This window comes from Thermobia domestica, chromosome 6 (assembly GCF_964235325.1).
Source record: "Thermobia domestica chromosome 6, izTheDome1.hap1.1, whole genome shotgun sequence".
NCBI lineage: Eukaryota > Metazoa > Arthropoda > Insecta > Zygentoma > Lepismatidae > Thermobia > Thermobia domestica.
The window spans coordinates 57,302,342-57,325,632 of record NC_137459.1 but is presented as its reverse complement, the minus strand read 5'-3'; the positions used below and the strand labels follow the sequence as shown (position 1 = coordinate 57,325,632).

At 35.7% G+C, this 23,291-nt stretch overlaps 1 protein-coding gene and 1 long non-coding RNA gene across 5 annotated transcripts in view; one reads left to right on the top strand and one right to left on the bottom strand.

Annotated features, from left to right (window-relative positions):
* LOC145688020 (uncharacterized) overlaps positions 1-1,119 on the bottom strand; it is a 149,472-nt gene extending 148,353 nt beyond the window's left edge. Inside the window, exon 1 of the long non-coding RNA XR_014131829.1 lies at positions 982-1,119. This is a non-coding gene — a long non-coding RNA (uncharacterized LOC145688020). The remainder of the gene's footprint in view (positions 1-981) is intronic.
* Positions 1-23,291, top strand: part of LOC145688018 (uncharacterized) — a 553,165-nt gene that overhangs the window by 332,475 nt on the left and 197,399 nt on the right. The window lies entirely within an intron of this gene.

Sequence of the window (23,291 nt, the reverse complement as noted above, 5' to 3'; positions counted from 1 at the left end):
CGAACAAATAACTTTCACAAAAACGATATCTTTATATCATGAAAGCATTGTTTTTAATAATAATTGTTTACGAGCATACACATTATCGCTGACGAGCCTGCCCCCTACTGACGCAACCCCGCGCAGCACCATACTGCGTACATGCCCTGACTCGGTTAAATAGCATTCGTGCGTTTTAGTGGCTACCTAGCACATGTTGGTTGTATTTTGCACAAGACCTCCTAAAGTGAATCTGTGCAGGGGAATGTAAGTGTACACCTCAATGTAACAAACAAATGACTTTATCAAAAATATATCTTTGTATCGTAAAAACAGTGAGTTTCCATAATCCTTCTTTACCCGTATAACCACCATCGTTGACGCGCCTGCTTCATACGGATGCACTCCCGTTACACTCCTGCCCTGACTCGGTTAGATAGCATTCGTGCTTTTTAGTGACTATCTAGAGCAGGTTGGTTGGTGTAACAAGACATCTTAAAGTGAATCTACACCTGGAAATGCAAGTGCAGAAAGTAAATTCAGAAAGAAGTATATATTTCATGAATTGTTGTATGGATTCGTATAATCAATCTGCACGAAATATTCAATTCGCACAGTGACTATATGTCACAAATAACCTGCAAATGTATTTCATTAGAAAGATTACAGGTGAGAAAAAGAGGAGGCGCCAATCTATGCTAGGTGATCAGTACAAAATGCCTTTGCATTACAATTCCATAATAATAAATCACACTTTTTTCAACGCCGTTTCTAACTTCACATATGATTTACGTGTTCTTTGTTTCCATATATAAGCTATTTTGCACCTTATAACTAAGGGAAGGGGTGTAAAACATTGGCATGCCTTCCCATTCTACTTATTACTACATAACAAAAAGAATAATTACAGTAATTGATCCATTTATTCTTTACCTTTGCTCTCACTGTAAACTAGGATCAATTACCACAATAGTGTTCCACCATTAAACTAAATCAACTTACATTACAATATCAATTTTAATAAAACGCAGGTAGTAACTTCCAAGAATGTTGGCTGATAAATCTATATGTTTATTTTCACATGCTGTTTACTTTCTCGACTTTCGTAATGGTATGGTGTACTCCTACGCCACCTCAGCCGCATCACCATACTGCGTTCTCATATCCATTCGCACACGGCTACAACTGAAATCTTTTATCTCGTTTCCTGTATAGTAATTAAGCCCTAGCAATATTAGACCCTAGTAAAACATAGTAATATTATTTCGGTAAGATTGTTACCTTTATTTTTCACTCATGTATTACATTACAAATCACGCACTATTTCATTCTCATTTTTAAGAACTGATAAAATCTCATAAATGGAAACCTGAAAATTGGCCTTGAGCTTACAAATGAAAACACGTTTGAAAATAATGAGAGATTTTGTCTCAAATACGAGTAAAAATTACTTATTTTGTTTTGAACATGCATTTTTCTCATTTCTGAGCAAGGAAATTTTTAAGAGTGTATCTTACATGTCTTGTTCTTATAATGAGTATGATATTCGACGCCTTGTGATGTTCCCAGTTCCGTAACTATTCCTACCAGCAAAGTATAGCGTAATTTTAACTTACAAGATGAATTTTATAAATATAACACTTTTCCCTTGGATCTTGTCCTTCACTGAATCGACACTTCCATTCTCGTAGGTTGACAGTAGGGGTCTTCAAGGCAATGTCAATGAAGTAAAGCGAATTTGTGGGCTTTTAAAAATCCAGTCACGAAGCATTCCGCTCGTCCGCTCAGCTCTGCTTGCTTAATTTTCTTTCTCTTTTACGGCCATGTTGTTCTCGGTTGTAAACCGAAGTGTTACATTCTGTCTTTGTAACATTCTCTTCTCTTTCTTCTAACCAATGGAGGTGTTTTGTAGTATATATATATATATATATATATATATATATATATATATATATATATATATATATATATATATATATATATATATATATATACACGCCCGTATATTTCCTACTTGATGGAGGATACATCAGAGAAATGACGACCAAAGAACACAAGAAAAGAACCCATAACAGTCCATACAGCCATACAGTAGCTAATGTATTTACATGAAGAGAACAAACGAACAAGTCGCTGCAAAACTTCTAGAAAGCATTACTTATTTTTTGACTTTACAACAGGTATAACTTACCATTACGACTTGCAGTTAAAATGATGTAATATGTTATTAAACTAAAGAAATACATAGCAATAATAGGGTTACAAACTTCATAGCCAATTCAGTTTGAACCTATTTTTATTTGCATGTTCTTATTTCAGTATCATTCTTGAATCATTGTTTCAACGATTACATACTCATTCTCTTTGAATGTACTGTACTTTCAGGAGCATTACTTCTCTTTCATTTTATTATATTTGAGTCCTTTAGACATTCATATTCTATGTTTTTTTTCTGTGATTCTTAATATCTTTAACAACTTCGATCAAGAACAGACTGTAGAAAGAAATCGCAAAGAATTTATTCTACTGACACGTTCCTGTAAGTTGTGGATACCGTAATCGTGTAGTCTGTTACTTTTCTGCTAGATGGCAGAAACAGCTGAGAGTTGAAAATATGTGTTAATTAGATAGTATTTCAGCACTTCGAGTTGACTTCATCATCAGCAACTAATACTGAGGAAAGTTACATCTATAAAAGAAAAAAAATACTACAGTTGGTCCTCGATAACTGGAATTCCTTCATAGCTCGATTTTTTCCACATTTCCTTAAAGTTTACATAACACTCAACGTTAAAATAACCTTTATAAGTCGAATATTTAAAAATTACAACCTTGATAAGTCGAATTTTAAGGGTTTCAAGTTTAAATATACAAGTTTCAAGAAGTAGAAGTTTAATTCTATTTAAGTTAGTATTTTATTGTATACTAGCTGCAAACACCTCCTGTTGTCAGATATTAATTCAAAACCTGGATAGAAAGAGTAACCACCCATCGTTATTGACTGTTAATTCAGAACATCGATTAAAAGAAATGACTTCTTTCACTTCATTTCCTAGTTCTTATCCTCTGCTGTTATATAAGCACGCACAACCGTAATGTAATGGGGGTTTCATATATGAAGGATGTTTTTAGAAACTGCTAGAAATGTGCATAAGACTTCGATTAAATTTTCAACGTCCCAAATCAAACCGAACCAAAAATCGAAAACAAAGGGCTTCATACAAAATTAGATCTGCTGAAGGTCTATCCGCGTACCAAATTTGGTAGCTTTAGGTCCTTCTTTCTATGTGAAAAGTTGATGACACACACATTGTTTTATATATAAGTATGGATGACTTAGTATTACAACCTTTACTAGACTTATTCATTCAAATAATTACGATAATAATAATTACAAAAAAGAAAACTGACTTAATTTTACAGTATTACAAAGAATTAGAATACAGAAAAGGAGTAAAAAATTAAAAGGCAAAAATAAAACAGAAAAATTATAACATTAATGGCTTCTAAATCATGGAAAAAATATAAATCATATAAAACATAAAACTAGCTCACATTCAATGATAACATCGGAAAAACAATTTTTCATATTAACGTATTAGGTTCTATTATCTAGTCTAATCTATACTTGTAACCTAGAGAATGTTTTCTTCTACATATTATTTCCACAAATATGTATTTTAAATTTATTTTTAAAATACCAAGGTTGAATTATTAACTCCCGTAAACCTTTACAACGTGCTATAAATTGGCATCAAGCAGTGTTTGTATTATTACAGTTCCAAAATAAAATAATTAAAATGGGGACGGGCATGAAAGATTATTTATATAGTTTCTCAGTCAAAAGCTTCAGTACTCGATTCTCGCGATCATCCATCCTAACTGAAGCTTTTCCGGGGTGTTTCATCAGGTAGTACCAGGTGAGTACTGAGTCAATGCCTTTAAGGTACGTGTCTTTGACAATTTCCTTGTTTCATTGTTTTTTTTTTCTTTTTCTTTAGTGTAAAATGGCTTCACATCCTCTTCTGGAGCTACGACAACAAATAAATGAATATGTTTTAAAGTTAAGAATCTAGGGTTAGTGCACTAATAGGAGTTAAATTTATTATTACACTGAGAAAAATTCGTTATCCGGACAACGATCTATTGTACAAATATGCGGAGGAGCATAAGTTATTCATATGCTACATACTTTTCCGTCTTAGATGTTACATCATGCTGTTGGAGGATGTCTGACATCTAACAGCCTTCTGTATATTACATACATATACATCGGATACATGTCGCATATATGTTACATACGTCCATCTGTATGTAAGATCCTGACCATCTGCATAAAGGTTCTTTCGTTCGTACCGAAAGTACGTTTATTTGGAACATTTATACGGAAAATAGTATAAAATATACTTTTTTCAACTATACGTTTGTTATATGTTATTTAGACGAAATCGATCAACTATTTACCAAATATTTACCATTTGCCAAATGCTCGAAAAGAAGTGGGAATGCAATGCCCCGGTACATCAAATATTTTTTGACTTTAGAAAGGCTTACGACTAGGTTAGGAGAGAAGTATTGTACAACATTCTTACAGAATTTGGAATACCGAAAAAGCTAATTAGATTAATTAAGATATGTTTAAATGAATCCCAAAGTAAAGTCCGGGCAGGAAACTTTTCGTCCAATAGTTTTCACGCCGAAAATGGTCTGAAACAAGGAGATGCGTTGTCGCCATTATTATTCAACTTTGTTCTGGAATACTATATCAGGAAAATCAAAGATAGCAACCAAGGCCTACAGTTGAACGGCGTTCACCAGGTTATGGCATATGCTGATGAGGTAAATTTAATAGGTGATGATAGAACAATAGAAAGAAATGCAGAGATCTTATTAAACGCTTGCAGGGACATGGGTTTAGAAGTAAATGCAGAGAAAACTAAATACATGGAAGGTCGTCGGGATCATAATACGGCAAATTATGGATGCATTAAAAAATCGAATAATACTCTTGAGAAAATGGATACTTTCAAATATCTAGGATTAATATTAACAGACGAAAACCATATTCACGAAGAAATTAAACGTCGATTAAAAGCAGGGAATTCGTGTTATTATTCAGTCGTCTCGAATTCTGTCGAGGAATTTGAAGCTTAAAATATATAAAACGATAATCGTGCCTGTTGTTCTGTATGGTTGCGAAACTTGTTCGCTTACTCTGAAGGAAGAACATAGACTGAAAGTATTTGAGAACAAGATCCTGAGACGAATATTTGGACCCAAGAGAAACGGGAATGGGGAATGGGGAGTGGCGGAAACTTCATAATGATTAACTACATAATTTATACGGTTTACTAAACATTGTTAAGGTCACCAAGTCTAGGAGGCTCAGGTGGGCAGGTCATGTAGCCAGGATGGGAGAAAGTAGGAACGCTTTCAAAGATTTTAACTGGAAGACAAATCGGAAAATGACCATTAGGAAGACCTAGGCGCAGATGGGAGGACAATATTAAAATGGATCTCAGAAATAGGAATAGGAAATAGAAGCTGGATCCAGTTGGCTAATGACGGAAGTCAGTAGAGAGCTTTTGTGAACGCGACATTGAACCTCCGGGTTCCATAGGCCATAGAGTTAGTTAAGTCCAAAAACTACGGGATTTACACATGCAATGTACGTTACATACATTTTTTCGCCAGTGTAGTTAACTTATTTAAGAATTAGAAGTAGAGATGCAAAAAAGCCAGCTTTTTTGAATCGATGGTTTTTTTCACATAAAAAGCCGGCTTTTTTGGGAAAAAAACGAGAATTTTGGAAATTTTGGCTTTTTTCAACTTCATGATTTTTCTATCTAAATAGCTTTCTTATAGTATATTCTATAGTTAGATAAGAATTCCATGGCCTGAATGTGATATTTCGCTCTGAAATTCACCATCAAGATGGATGGAGCACATGTTTTACGAATTAAAGCTAACATGAAGAATGTAGTATTTGAGGGTAATTTTAGAGGCTATTTAACTTTATTTTAACTTTTGAGTTATCGACATCTTTTTTCTTATCTAGTTTGTCATCCGTGTTTCATTTCTAAGAGCTTTTAGTACTCTAGCTTCTAGCGCAAAAGTTAAACTTGCCCGTTTTTCTATTTATCCGTCAAAGTGTACGTTTTTCAATATATCCGTCAAACCGTACTTCCACATTTCTGTTATACTGTAGCTGTGAAGTGATTTAGCAATAATTTTCCGGACACAACCTTGAATACCAATTTATACAAATAATCAATAGCGGATTTAGAAAAGTACTTTAGGAGGGGTTTTTCTGATTGTTTCGTTTCCTAAAAAGTCCTAATTTTATTTGGGAAGTGCTTGAAGTTTATGAGTACAGGCATAACTAATATTTCGTTTCGTTTATATGTTTAGCAATAATCTTCCGGATACAACTTTAAAAATCATTTTATACTGAGAATCAGTGGCGGATTTAGAAAAGTATTTTGGGAAGGGTTTCTTACTAATGTTTAGTTTTTTTAAACATTCGTAATTTTTATTTGACGGGAGCTTAAAGTTTATGAGTAAAGGCATAAATAATAGATATTTCGTTTGTTGCAGACATTTCGTAACTTTGGAGAACGGGCTTCAGTCCGAAAGACCGCCCCCCTAACCTTCGCAAAACCGTCACTGCTGGTAATTAGTAATAATAACGATTTAAAAACAATAAAAAAGGAAGTCGCCCAACTCACAGTACACGCACTATTTCTACATTCACAGATGGAATGAAGAAAAGCTTTGTCAGAATGGTCGAATGCTGGTTGAATCCCGGACTTCCCGATAGAAGCGCAAAAGCTAATCACTCAGTCATGTTTGTTGTGCAGTTGTATTTAGCTTAACTTAAATATATTCCGTAGTCTTTTTTTTGGGGGGGGGGCAGTTCCGTAATGATATGTTGAATCCCTCTTGTTAAAAATTCAGAAAACTTGAGGATTGGGTAAACTGTGATGGTGGTTCTATAAAACTTAACTGTAGAATTTCAAGAATATACAGAACCAAAAGCTCTAGATGTGCAGCCTTTAAGTGTATCATATAAATCTAAGTATTTTTCTTATGTTTTATTTTAATTTTATTTTGTTTCAAAAAGAGGGTATGGAATATTTTGAAGTAAAAATACTACATACTATTTTGCTAGTTATTTGTGTATTCTTTAAAAAGAAGTGTTTACTTTTTAGGGTTGGCTGGCTTACACCAATTTTTCTTTTTAATAACTGGTTTAAACCACAAAAATAAAAAGAATGAAAAATGCGAATCGTGTGAACTTCATGGTGACGTTTCCAGATATCAAACCACCTGCAATAGTTTAATTTCCCTTTCACCTTTTAATCAAGGTGTCCCATGTTCAATTCTCGGTCGAACCACAAACCTTCTTTCATGCGTAACCCAAGTAGCGGTTCGGATGTCAGTTTAAGCGAAAGTCTTCTCCTTGATAACCTCGGTATTTCGTAAGGATGTTAAGCCTAAATATACGAAACAAACCAAATTGTATATTTCTGCATGCCTAAATGCGTGTTGTTTTATAAAGAAGCCAATATTGCTTAAATATATTGATAGAAATTGGCAAAATTTATCGATTGCCTACGTAGCTTCCAACATTAGCTTGGATTGGATTTTCAATGATATCTACGTACCGGTACTAAATTTGTAATTTAATACCTCAGTTTTAGCGTACTGATTATGGTACGTTGACCTTTAAATCTTACATGCAAAGCAATAACAGGATTTTCCCGTTATTGTCTTACATGTCAAGTAATGACGGGATTTTCCCAATGACTAGGGCGGGAGATTCTCAACTTAAGAAATTTACTGACCGCACTTCTTTAAGCTTATGGGACTTCTTCCGGCATTACCCCCTGTTGCATAATAACATCAAGGCGAAACAAACTTATTTCTGTGAATATGTAATATAAATACATAAAGCAAAAAATCTAAGTCAAAAAAGCCTGGTTTAAACCAAAAAAAAAGCCTGGTTTAAACATCCCCCCAAAAACGGGTTTTTGGCATTTTCAAAAACAACCACGGTTCTTGCCAACTCTGCTTACTTTTGTATATAGGAGGTTAAAAAATTCTTATTATATTCATTGGTTAATCCTGTGGAATTCATAATGTAAATATGTTGAAGAAAAATTGTTTGAAATATTTTTTCGAAATTCATAGTTTATTTTTCGATGTTTTATATTATTATCAGCATCAACCACTAATTAAATGATTTTTTGTGTTATAGAGAAGCGATACAAAGTCTGTTTTATCAATTTAAAGCAGTATTTTGAAAAAAGCCCAAAATTTCCCAAGCAAAAAAGCAAAGCAGAAAAAACCGAGTTTTTTTCCAAAAAAGCCGTTTTTTTTTCGAGCCCTTGCATCTCTAATTAGAAGTATATCTTGAAAAGTAAAGCTAACAACAAGATCACATTGAAAAAACAGAGGGAAAGGTCATCTCTCAAACTCTGAGAAGTCATTGAAGTTTCTTTCAAAATAAACCTTTGTAGCGATAGAAGGAGAGAAAGAGAGATCAACGAAACATGCTAAATAAAAAAATAAGTAGGCCATAGGTCCACGGAATCAAACGCAAACGTCTGTCGATAAACCTTGCTCGTATAAATAATATATTCTGAGACGTGAATAGAAGAGAGACAAAGAGCTTATACACAGTCTTCAAGATCTAGAAACATTTCGAGATATTCTTTAAAAAAGATTTTTAAAAAAGACTTATACGTCTTTATTACAAACGATTCCAAGTGTTTTCCATCTTCAGTTCTTTACTTTTATGTTCTATTTCATGAAAAATAACTGTCCTCTCTTTTTCTCCCTTTTCTTTTCTTCTTTTGAAGGTCTGTTTCCTTCCTTCTTTTTTTGTTATGATGAACTTTTGCCTTTATTTTTGCTCTTTTAAAAAGGAAGCGACTTGAGAAATAATCAGCATCGTCAATTTCAGGTAACGACTTAAGAGATATTAAAACTTGGAGAGCAGATGTGCTTTTCTGCTTTTCTGTTAATGACTTTTCTGTTTCTCAAAATGTAACTCTCATCCACTATCTCAATAATTTATTTTGATTTAAAGCATTCTATCTGGAACTGAAGTGTTTGTGATGAATATTAGTTGGGAATATTAATGAAAAGAGTACCTTTTTTTTATTTGTTTTTAAAAATAATTAAATGTCGAAATAGTCTCGTTTCTTTTTTTAAAATTTAAACGCAAAGTACGTTGCTATTCTACGTAATAGTTAAGTCAGCATATGTTAGTGTGTAGGTTGAACGTTTTCATAAATAATTATCAAAAATTAAGGTTGGGATTTGTACACGTTGATGAACAGAAATACATACATACGGGAACACAACAGTACTTTCACTTCTGGTGCGTCGGGTGGTGCACGGTGGCTCAGTGATAAAGCGTTCACCTCTGGTGCATGTGGTCCCGGGTTCGATCCCAGCTCGCACCAAATGGAATTTATGGTGGACAAAAACCGTGTGTGTGGGCTTTCTCGAGGTTCTCCCTTCATTCATTTCTCATCAACACCGTTTCCTTTAGCCTACACGGCATAACCGTGGGACGTAAAACTCAAAGATATCGTTTCATTTTCTAGTGCGTAGGCTCACTGATTCGATCCCAGCTAGTTCCAGGATTGCTTTTGGATTTACTCGGATTTACTGTCCCGTTTCCTCCCACACCGTTAAGAATACGTTCTTAAATTTGAGAAACCGTTTCTTATCTGCGCACAAGACACGATCTTTATTAGAAACGAGATTTAACGCTTTTCAATCATAAGGAAAACAATCGTTTTCTGTCTCGTTCCTCTTTATAGAACTCTCTCCACTTTTCTTCATTTCTCATTAATGAGAATTTCAAATCCTTGTTTTTAAGAAAAAAAATGTTCTCAGTGCACAGATAAGAAACGGTTTCTCAAATCGGAGGACGTATTTTTAAGAGTGCAATTTCTTTATTTCACCGTTTCGTTCATTATCAGCATAACTATCCCTCTTAGTAGTGTCCCTCACGAGAGAAGGAACTGGTTGTCTCGTCTCAATTCTCTTCGCGGAAACAAAAAAAAAAAAATTCTTTTAGAATTCGAGACGAGACTAGAAACCTGATCATTTTCATCTCGTTTTCGAGATGAGAATCGAGCGTAGAAAAGAATTTCTGATGGACAACACTACTTCATCCAAGTCTTACATCTCATGCAATGTTTTAGTGTTACGTGATGCATAGCATAAAAACCAAAAATTGATAAATTTATTGTATGAACAAAGTGAAGAGTATCAACATTTAAAGGTATGCAAAGTGATTACAGAATACACTTCAATAATAAATATGGCTTAAATGTAGTTATAACATACCCTTTCTGGACCTCTCGTGATGTGGAAAGATTCTAACATCTTTCAGATGAAATTAAGAAAAAAAATCAGGGAAAAATTTTTGTACATAAAGAGCATGGAGCCGATCCTTCTACCAGGGCCTAAAATTCAACGAAATCACAGCTCCACACTGGTAAAAATTTTATATAGTATAAAAAAACTACTTTAGTCAACATTTGTTTTGACATATAATCAGTGTTCTGTCCAGTACATCATGTTACCAGCGACCAAAAATTATTATTGTTATTATTAGGTAGGAAAATTTTGGCATGGAGAGCAAACAAAAGGCATTAGGATACATATTTAATTGTATTGTATTAAACCATAACATACAAGAAACAAACCGGTAAGAAAAATAGTCACACTGGAAGAAAAAAGTTAATTTTTCTTACATAAGAATTTCACCGTCATTCTTCCGTGATCATCACGCTGTCTCACTCTGTTTTCTGCCGAGGCAAATACACCGTTATACCAGGGCTGTTCCTTTGACTTCCTACCAACTTCAAAACGCCAGCCATTTCATAACAGCAGGGGTTGGGCTAAAATCTTCCAACGGACCCTTATTTATATTAACGTGAAGGTAACTATTCACAGTAGTGGGAGCCAAAGAGAGAGTGTTATCTGTTTTCAATATGTCGTAGTCAATTATAAGTCTTTCAACATCGAAAGAAGATAGTTTCGAAGCAACAACTCGGGCTAGACTTGTTCACAGTGCATGAAATGACTGATTTCCACAGATTTTCATGAGAAGGCTCTTAGCGTCCAGACCTTTCAACATACTGCACGATGATGCCTCTCTATATTGCATTGCGAACTGCAATCCGTATCAGGACAAATAACTTTGTGGCATTCTCTTAGGGCAATCATCAGTTACATCCTCTTGCAAAACACGCAAAGGCTCCAAAGCAACAATACTGTCTTCATACAGCAAACGCTGACTAACAAAGTTAATTATGGAATCCAGGACTTCGTAGCGTACTACAATAAAATCTCTTTTCTCACTGACATATTTGTTATGGGATTTATTGCGACGTGTGTTACGATGAAGTTGAATACCATGTAATGAGTACTGCATTTCTCCGTTGACGTTCTCTTGCACACGTTCGTTTAAAAACGTTTCTTCCCACCCGCCTAACAGAGGTTTCTCTTTCATACTTTCCAATTGTGCTACAGTTCTATTTTTATTTGTTATTATGTCCAAAAGAAATATTTCATCACTCTCAAACTTGTGTTGGCAGTTCTTGAAAACATATAGAGCGTATGTCACAAGACACAGAAGATGAAGGCGATCTACTTCTATCCATTTACGCATATGACCATTGGCTTCATTACATCCATGGCTTTCCATTTGCAATTAAAGGCAGCTTGGATACCAATGTTTTAGGAGAGTAGTGAGCATACTGAATGAAAATTCTGTCCACCTGACGTCAAAATTCTGGGTAGTGCAAAACTTATAAGTTATTTTCTGAAGCTACCATCGTTAAACTTTTCGTTCGCTGCCCTGAAGAGTGATAGAAAGCACACAGTCCAGATACTGCTTGTATGACAGATGAAACTTCTTGGACATTCTTGGTGACATCTTTCCATGCTAAATTAATGCGAGGGGCAGCACATCAAATTGCGGATACGCATCAAATTGCGTTAATACGTGAAACAAATAAAAATACTCCGAGTTGGTGAAGTACTTCTCCACTGACAAGACCATGTACTCTTTTACCCAACATGCCCAACTTGGCCCAAATTTACTGCGTTATAGGCTACTGCCTACTGTACCTGTTCATACTGCTGACTGTGAGCGCGATTTCTCAAAACCGGGTAATATTTAGTCAGTAATGGGTGCCCACACTAAGAAACTCCTGGAGGGATCCCTGTATAATTTTACTAAGGCTTTGAATTCCAATGTTCCATATAAAAACAAATAGACCTAATGTCCAACGCCCAGCAACATGGAAAATTGAATACCCTATGCTGCTTGTAGGCACAAAGTACCGGTAAATCAACTAGACAAGAACCATGTGTTAGGTGTAGTGTCTGCAGGCATAAAGACGAACTAAAGGAACATTGGCTTACCTTTTGTTTCTTTATTTCCTTCCTCTGTTCCATTTTCGTTATTGTTTCTAAAGTAATCAAATTACTTTACCAAAGACAACAATGCAGCATCGTCACCAAACAGCGAACACTAATCTATAGAAAAAAGAATTAACCCGGGCTGGCTAGCGAGATTTTTTCCCCATGAAACTTACGAACGGATAATATTTTCTGGGTTATGATTGGTTGTTGAGAGTCTACCTTGCTTCGGCTAAATTTTTGGCGGTTATTGATGTATGTTATCTCTGGTAGTACATATTTCTATAACGGATTCAAAGAATCGTGTAATTTTTATCTACAGAACAACACATTTCATTATATCGTAAAAGTGTAATGTCCTATTGAAACAACAGATAAACGTGTAGTTATAAGTAAAAAAGTTTGTAAACAGAACGCTGCAGCCTAGCTGTAGCGCACCTACTCCTACATTTCCCCACTCCCTTCTCCGCGACGATGATGTTTTGCAGTGTTGCAATCTGCAGGGAGCGGAATGGTCTGAGGATTTTCTACAACATTTGAGTGTAAATACTGTATATTGACTGTGTCAGTTCGTACCAATGAAAAAATAATAACAAAAAGAGAAATTTTCCTTTCAGAAGGCGTGAAGGGATCGCCCCGTCGGAAAGCGTCACTGCTTACAGTGTATCCATGAGGTTATCTGCACGGGCCCGGCCCGTGAATTAATGAGGCCCGACCCGAGTTAGAAATATATTTTAGCATTTAGGCCCGACCCCATGTGATAATCAAATGAGCCCGAAATAAGCCCGAATTGCAAAAACTTAACAATTAAGGCAAAATTGTATTTTTTATTTGCGACAATTAGATGTTTAATTTTGCAGTTTAAAAGCTTTCATGATTCAGAGACAACAAGGAAATAAAGGTTATCCTTTACATTTAGTTAACTATGAATTCTCTTTTTAAAAAGTCATTATATAAATTCTCATATAATATAAACTGACAATGTCTTGAAGAAAAACCCAGATACGTTGTTCCCAATGCTCTTGTTTCTTTAATTCAGTGTAAGAAACAGTATTTTCACTCAGACAAGCTAAGCATATTTATTTCTGTTACTTTTAGTTTTTTTCTCTATTACACAGCTTTTCTCTCAATTGCACAGTGATTTTAAGTGTGGACGTCTTAAGTTACAAATTTAGATGAGCGTTAAAAGTTCTCCAGAAAATATCGTTGTATTATGCCCGAAAAGGTCCCGAGAAATATGATTGTTTATTTTAAAATTTACGGCCCGGACCCGGTCCTGGGCCCGAGCTCGTGCAGACCTCTACCATGAGGTTGCTTACCTACTAAAAAAAGTAAGATTCGGAATTTAAACATTTTAGCAGGTGTTATTTGTTGTAACATAAGTTTGCTGAGTTAGTATCACTGGAACTTTCAAAGCCAGACCAGTGGATGGAAGAGTAGTGGGGAGGATGTCGGAATACGAAGTGCTCAGTAGCGATCTGCGCATCTTGGTTTGAAACTTGTCGAGTTATAGTTGCATATTTTAATACTATATGAATGCAACCGAAAACGTTTGAAAACTAAATATAGTTAAAAAGTTCCTTCACCTCAAAATTGGCAATGGTTTTCCCTGTCATCTAGGAGACACCTATACGTATTAACTCTGGCTTAATATCATATACTGGCAGTTATATGGAATTGAGTAACCCATTGCATAATGAATGTATTGAATCAGTAAGACTTAGTTTGACACACTAAATGCGTTTAAATGCATAATCCGAGAAAAGTAAGGTACTCACATTAATACCACTCCACACTTTAAGAATTACAGTTCCACACTCCTTTCCTACAGTTCCACAAAGTGTGGAGTACTCCACTCAATTTTAGGCCCTGCCTTCTACGATAGGGAAAGCGTGTTAGACATAGTGATGGTCAGTGGGAATATTCCCGGTGGAAAGGAAAATTAAAATTGGGAATATTCCCGGGTTTTTTCCCTGGCATATAAATTCCCGGGAAGGAATTTATTTCCATTTCTTTATTTTCTCTTGCAAATTATAAGAACCATATGACTAATTGCTTTATTTTCATTTATTGTGATTTACTTCTAGGTTTTAAATAATTTGGAGGTTAAAAAAATAAAATTCGTTGATTATACTTTATATAACTAATAATATCATCTTTTAAGTTCCATTTCCATTTGTACTCAAAAGTAGCAAGGTACTAATTTACAAATGATGAAAAGGAACCAGTTTGTAAAGTAATGTATAAATTATGTAGAAATAGAGATGAAATACTATTAACACACCCCGAACCACCGTTAGTAATAAACGTCGTTGTCTCTCTTGTCTCTGACTCGAATTTCTGAAGAAGTACTCGGACTTCTCTTACATGTGAATTAACGCATGAAATTTCGAGAAATAGGTAGGAAGAAAGGTCGTGTGCGGCAGTGTTACGTGCAAAGTTATAAAGATAAGTCAGTGTTTTGGAAATATTGTGAACATAAATATGTATGTGCAAATGTTCAAAAATTGTGAGACATGTGTCTTCTGGCAGTTACCCAATCTAATTTGTTTATAACATTTAAAATTTAATATGTTTATGATATCAGTAGTAGAGTCAAGTTTAGAAAATCCACTTGCATATAACTTTAAACTGTTTAGCGGTTTAGAAGTTTGTGGACTTACTATTCCATCTTTTCACACATATTTACTTGCACAGAACATATTGTAAGTAAATATACATTTATGCGTACTCTCTAAATATAATAAAATATTTAAAAAGTAGCATAATACCATTCAGAATATACATTTTAAAGACTCCTCTGGGGACAACAGTAATAATTTACTGCAAAATAAAAACGAATTTAACTTTGAAATCATAATATAGTAATAGAATGCAATTTTCTTGGTGATTGTACATAAATTCCCGGAAAATTTTGGGAATCATCCCGGGAATCTCCCCAGGGAAAACTCCTGAAAAAATGTCTTCCCAGGAATTACCGATCATAGTTAGACATGGAGCTGGTGGACGCGGGTGATGGCGTTGGAAAGGTCCGGTTCCCCCGTGCACAGTGTTGATGTCAGAAACCGGGCGCAGACCATGAGGCTTCAGAAATGAGATCCCGAAATTTTAAGCAGGGGCCTTTCTATGCACCTATTAAACATGGATTTGTTAGACGCGGGTAGTGGCGTTGGAAAGATCTGAGTCTTCTAAAGACAACGATGATGTCAGAAATCGGGCCCTGACGTCGAAGACCCAGAAATGGAGTTTTGAAGTTTAGGTCTCAGGTTTTCTCTTTCTGCCTATTAAACATATAGTTCTTGAACGCCGGTGGTGGCGTTCGTAAGGTCCTGGTTTCCTTAGCCCATTGATGATGTCATAAGCGGGGACCGAGAGTTGAGGCCAGAGAAACGAGGTCTCGAAGTCTTCGGCACGGGTTCCTTCTACTTACTTATTAAACATGGAGGTTTTGAACGAAGGTGGTGCCGTTGGAAAGGTCGGAGTCGTTTGTGTCCAGTGGCAATGTCAGAAATTGGGTAATGGCCTCAAAGCAGCAGCAACGGGGTCCCGAAATTTTAGGCTTGGTCCATTCTATTTCTCTTTTAAGCATGGGGTTGTCGGATGAGGGTGGTGGCGTTGGAACGGTTCGAGTCTCCTGAGCACAGCGGTGATGTCAAAAATCAGGCCCTGGACTCGAAGCTCCAGAACTGGGATCCATCAGTTTTTTGGGGGGAGGTTTCGGGCCCGCTTTATTCGCCTATTAAACATAGAGCTCGTGGACGTAGGTAATGGCGTCGGAAAGGTTTTGGTCCTCTAAGCACAGCGATGATGTCAGAAATTGGACCCGAGCACAGAACCCTCAGAAATGAGGTTCCGAAATATTGGACTCGGGTCCCTTCTATTTGCCTATTAAATAAGGTGTTGTAGGACGCAGGTGGTGATGTTGAATGTCCCTTGAGCATACCGATGATGTCAGAAATCGAATCTGGGCCCCGAATTTCGGGGTTGTATCGCAACCTTTGCTGTGGCTTACCTCAATACCTGATTGCGCAAGATAAAACCATATTTATAGCTGAACTGATGGTTTTATCTTGCGTATTGAGAGTGCCACTATTTATTCGAGCGACCTCGAAAACTGTGAATTTAATATAATATTGATTATATTTAAGTGTCATCCGCTTTCGACCCGTAAGGATGTATTTTTTTTCTCCAGAACTCATATCTGTATCAAGTTTGGTTGAAATTGGTCCAAGCGTTCCAGAGTTATGCTGCAACACATATGCGTAAATATGTACTATTTAAAATGTCCCCTTAAAACAAAACGTTTTACAACACAACACAATATATATATATATATATATATATATATATATATATATATATATACATCGGCGGATCCAGGATATGATCAAGGGAGGGCTAAGCCATAGTTTGCCGCTTTATCCAGTGTAAAACAGGATTAAAGTCCATTTTATCCAGTGTATACATGAGGGTCAAGGGGGCTATTGCCCCTATAGCCCCTCCCTTGGATCCGCCCTTATAACTTTTACCAACACTAAATATTCAACCACCTGGAATAAGTCATAAAACCAGTGATTTTAAATGTCTGTATAAAGTCACACACGGCCAACTTGGGCCCGAAACACTACTCTCAAAACTGCATTTCCGAGTACCATTCAGACGAACACACAACACACATCCCTTCCTTAAAGTTCGACCTAGACTTTCAGTAGTTTAACGCTCCATGTTCTAAAAGCTTCCTAAGTCATACAATGAAATACATCTTACATTCGTCGATTTATTTAATTTTGAAGCTGTTTACAACTCTGCACTACGACGTCATTTTAATGCATAAATTTTAGGCCGCTATTGTTAACCACTCTTGTTATTACTTTAGATGTGGTTCTTGATTTACTATCGCATTATATGTTATTTTCATGTTGATTTGTTAAAAATTCCAGTGTAAATTAACGTTCATCTGTATTTGGGTTTATGTTCGTAACTAAATAAAATAAATAAATATCATGAACACAGTATAAATCACACGTTCTCGAGTGAAATCATCCGATATAGAGAAATGTTGAATTGCGTGAATTAATTTGATACTTGGCATTACGGTGCTGACTTCAAAATTCACTTTTACATATTCCTATCCTATCAATAGAGAAGAAATTTCTCTGTAAAGAGGTTTCTAAACTTCGTTCTGTCACAATTGATACGCAAATAGTAAAATAGGTTCATGCTCGATCAGATATAAGATCGATGTTCTTTTCAAGCTTGAGTAGGTTGTTATCGTATAGTTATAGCAGATGAGGCATTGTAGACCTCAAGTATGACAATGGCTGTTGTAGACCCTATATATTCCTTTGTTCTTCTTCACTGAGCCGTAGGAACACCGAACTCTTCGCTGTATAGACAAGCTGTCCAAACTAAACAGTTCCGCAGAGCTATAGTATGTACATATACAGATAAAAAATAAAAATAAAAAAACAACACATGCAAACAGACGAAAATGTTGAATTACAATTACGTTTCAATTGACCAATTTTAAACTAGGATAGAAATTTTGAAATAGTCTGTTAGTATTTGATTAAAGAAGAAGAATAGGATTTTCGTGAATCATTGCCGAAGACAAGCTGTGAACGCTACTTGGTTGACAGCAATACAATATCAATAATAAATTCATTTTCTTGCAATAAACCTGTTCGCTCATAGGCCTATTTATTTAAAAAAAAAAAAAAAAAAAAAAAAAAAAAGGATAACGGGCACTGTCCTTATTCGAGATAACAGAGCATGTACTATATACACTTTTGGAAGTATGATTCTACAACCTGACAGTCGAGCATGTGTTTGAAAGCGTTCATGTTTTCAATTCCATGAAACTACAGTCTCAACAATTGCTTACTGCTTTATAATTTCTCCAAATTATTGACCTAATAGTTTGAATATTTGAAGATTGTCAGACAAAAGCAAATGTAATCCACTAAAGGATATAAATCAAATTATTATAGCATTCCATTGTTTTCATAGCTAATTTAATCAAGGTAGATTGCATAGAGCAACTCTCAAGTAAATAACATGTTACTTGAAATTGTAGAAACGTATCCCGATAGGTTTCCTAGGAAAAAGTTAAGCCCAGTTTCTCTTCAAGCATGCATAATGATTTCAGGCTTGCATTACCCACAATGCCAATAAACTTGACCATTAGTGATAAGCATTCCCTATCAAGCTGATAATATGTTTCGTGAGATATTGCTTTACCACCGACACGTTCAACTACACAACTGGTGAAACAAAAGCAGCACACAGGTGTCTTGTGTCAATAAAAATCATTTGAATACGCTTGAAAATAGGACGTTAGGATTGCTTACTAGATGAGACGAGACAGAGCCCTTCCTATAGAAACAGATACGCTTCCTGGGACAACAGTCATTTTCACAACACCTTTTCGAGACAACCAGGGTCGACTCTACTATATGCGCAAAACTTGTATTTGGACGAGGCGATAAGTTTTGGGGGGCGCAAAATCTCTTATAGCTATATTGTTTAAAATAAATACAGTATTTCTTGTTGGAAACAGACTTCATGATGATGTTAATTAGTTAAATTTACTAAGCTGATCTTCCATTTGAATACTACATTCACAAATCAAGTTTAGGTCGCATTAGTTTAAGGTCACATGGACAGTGATAAAGCAACTGGTCAAACAAATCCCAGCACGAATTGCTTGATTGTTGTCAAATACACGATCTCAATTCTCGAACAGTAGCGAACACCTGTTCCATTCACATAAAAATTAGCCTTGTCTTTGTCCCAAACAAGTTCCTTATCATTGAAGGTGGAAATATTTTCTTATTTTTTTAACAGATATAGAAAAAATCAAGAAATAAAGATAAAAGAGCTACAAGGGCGGGGGGAAAAGTTCTCGGCCTGACCCAGAGGTGGCACTCCAATCAGCAAAATTATATTGTTCTTGCCTGGGGGCGCTTTTCAGTTGTTCGTATAACAAGTGTCAACTTGTTCTCTCAAGGAGTTTGTGTGCAGGCATTGTTGCAGTTAGTCTTGCGTGTTAGTTGTGAAAATGGATAAACTTGAAATTCATGCGATAATCAAATTTTTCGTTTTGGATGAATTAACCCCTACGGAATTAACCCCTAGGGAGGACAGTTACAGGCGAATATTACTCCAACCTTCTTGACCAGCTGGATTCCAAAATTCGCGGGAAGAGGGCTGGCTTGAAGAAGAGGAAAATCACCTTTCACCAGGACAACGCACATGTGCACAAGGGTGCGTTGTCGATGAGAAAACTGGGGCCGCGGTGGCTCAGTGGTAGAGCGTTCACCTCTGGTGCTTGGGGTCCCGGGTTCGATCCCAGCCCCCGCCAAGTGAACTTTGTGGTGGACAAACACCGTGTGCGTGGGTTCTTCATTCCACCATTTCATTCATCACTCATCATCACCGTCTCGTTTAGCCTAACCGGCATAACCGTGGGACGTAAAACTTAAAGATTTCATTTCATTTCGATGAGAAAACCGCGGGATTTGGGGTACGATTTGCTCGGCCATCCCCCATATTCTTCTGATTTGGCACCATCGGACTTCTAACTGTTCCCAAACTTGAAGAAATTTCTTTCTGGGAGTTCTTCACATAGATGAAGAAGATGAGAGGGACGTGGATGACTATTTTCACAACCTTCCAGACTCTCACTTCCGGGAAGGAATACTGATGTTGGAGAAACGCTGGACCAAGTGTATTGAAGTTAAGGGAGATTATGTCGAAAAATAAAATCATTTTTGAACTGAAATTCGAAGTATTTCATTGTCAGGCCGAGAACTTTTCACCCGGCTCTCGTAGTTGCACTGAATTCTATAAAAAGGATTACCATCATTCCTCTGCAGGTGTGTGTGCTGTTTTATCTCTCTCTAACATAATAGATTATTATTTAAAGAAAAAGGACAGACACAATGAGATTGTATTTGTGGTGTTTAGGCCTTTCTGAGTGCGAGTGCTGTTTCCCTCCCTTTGTTGTTCATGATGGGGTAGCATACTTAAAATTGTAACTTTCAAGATTTGTTCTTTCTGGAGAAAGGAAAAGGGAATGATACCATTGCACGGGACGGCAAATTTTCTATGGTCGGCCCTGGACAAAAGACAGTCTTAACTCATGTCCTATCAGTAACTAAGATGTAAGATTGTTTCTCTTTTCAAGTTTTATTCAGTGGCAACTTCTGTGGCCTGTAATTTTCATTTAAATAATCTTTAGCTCAACATTAGGTTGATAGGTCCTCCAAGCTTAAGTGTGAATAATGAAGAAAGGACGAAAATGATAGGAAGAAATTAGAAATCCCCTTAAAAACCTGTAGACATGATGAAGTCTACCATACCCTCGTATCAAACAAGGGCTCACATCCATTAATAAGTGAGTGATCTACCTCTGACCCATCACGATTGAACTTTCTTTCGGATTTAGTATAACGCCATGTTAAAAGGAATTCGTGTAGTAATATAACAAGCTTGATAGACAGAAGTTTGAACTACAAACATATCACATAACAGCGTTATAGTAATTGTATAACGCTGAAATCACCTACACGATCCCTTCTTTGATCATTACTAATTGAAAGCCTTTTTCTCTGAATTCCTAGTTCAAACGAGCATCGAACAAAAATTTGTATATTAATTGATCAAGTAAAACAACTAGCCTATATACAATGAAAGAAATACCAGATAATTTGGCTGAGAATTTAAGGAAAGGTAGAAATTTATTTACATCGGTATGCTATATATTTTCTCGTTGAATCATACACAAAGCATATTAATAGAATAGACCACCAGTAAGCTAATATTGCTTTTACTTCCAAATGTTTCGGGTATACTATTAAACATAACAGTAATAATTTAAGTATCTCATCACCAAGTTATCTGTTACCAACTATCTTTGAGCCTTATAAAACGTTAATCAGCCACATTTAATTTTTCATAACATACGCTAGTATAAAATGAAATAGTTTTATCTTACTTGCGTGTTTCAATCCTCTTCGAGATCAATATTTGCAATATTTCGTTTACTAGAACTACTTTGAATTTCTTCTAGGTAAACGCAGTTTTTAAGCAGCGGACGAATGCAAAATATCATATATTCCATTTGAACAATCTGCCCATTTTCAAATTACCAAATCAACACCACAACTTTGAAACAAGAAGTAAGATTATTTGTTCAAACCGTAATGCTAAAATATTTCTGTTGTGTGTCGAATGTAATTTCACTGTTGCCAGGTATATTATTCTTGCTCAAGCTTAGAATTCTTGGTACGAAATACCAACTAATAGAAGAATTATACATACTCAGTCTTCCTATAAACTCCCATACAACGTAGGTTATACATCGTTAAACTCATGTTGTAATTAACGCTTTCAAAACTGCTCTTCCATAACTTATTATTATTAATTATTATTTCAATTAGTAGACATCCAAACTGTGCTATGCATAAGTGTCGAAAGTCTTATAAAACGGCTTTGTACGTCCTTCTGTCTGTTGCCAGGAATCATAGCAAAAATTGTAAGAGATATCGAGATGCGGTATTTTGTAATTAATTCAGCGTCCGAAAAATATATTCAATCTTTTCTCCTAACCCTCTATTCAAACCAAAAGTGGTTCAAATTAACTATTTATGGTTTCAATATTTATCGTCATAGATCTAAAGAGGTAATAAAAGCAACAAGCTGTTTTCTGCAATTGATTCAGAGTGTCAAAAGAACATACCATCACAACCAGCAACATCACAAAAACCGGAAGTAGTTGAAATTTACTACTATTTCCGGTTTGAATACTATTTTCTGTATAGCAAAAACAGTAAGAGATATTGAGATACAGCTTTTTCAATCGATTCAGCTGTCAAGAGTAGATTATATCTCACCTGTTAACCATCTATTCAAACTAGAAATAGTTCGAATTAACCATTTCCGGTTTCAATGTTTGTCGCTATAGAATAAAAACAGTAATGATAGCAAGAAGCTGTTTCTTGCAAACGATTCAGTGTGTCAAGGGAACATGCCACGACTATTTACAACACTCTGTCAATACCAGAAGTGGCTCAAATTTACAGATATATATACTTATAGACTGATACATACATACATACATACATACATACATACATATAGCTCCAAAAATGTTACTAACTCAAGATGTAGTTTATCCTTAAATTCTAACTGATAATTTTAGGGTCCATCGATTTGCCCTTTTCTTTTCTATCGAGTGATCAATTGTACCCTAAATTATTGAATTTCTCAAAGTTTTTCTTCATAATTCAGTAACATAATGGGAAAAGAGAGGTCAGACGTACCGTTATTCCTTCATTAAAGTTCAATGTTCGAAAAAAAATACCAAGCAAAAAAACGGTAGAGAAAAGCTTTTTTGTTATTTCTCTTTGAGTCCTTGCCTCTTTAAGCTAGACTAAAATGAGACCCTTCATAGCATAAGCCTTTTACAATCAAATACTGAAAGCTAGCACATAGCCTACATGTTAGTACTGAGGGTTTCCTACGTTCAAATAAAGGGGCCAGAAACAGCTACTTTGCCTCCATCCAGACCAGAACTCAGGGCTCGTCGCGTGCGGGGTAAGACGATGGGTGAGGCCACGTCTCGTACTATTATTGAATTTGAAGTACCCAGGAGTAAGAGCGCTTTAAATTTCGCCTGATGTCCTATTTATTATTATTGCCTTTATTGTGATCTCGCACAGTTTCCGTTTCAGCTTGTTTCAAGTGGAAAACAAGGAAAAGGAAAAGCTGTTAAATTATAAAAGAACAAGATATAAATTATCTGATGAAACCGTTGAAATGTAATACGTTTGTGGGAGGCTTGAGAACGAGATGTG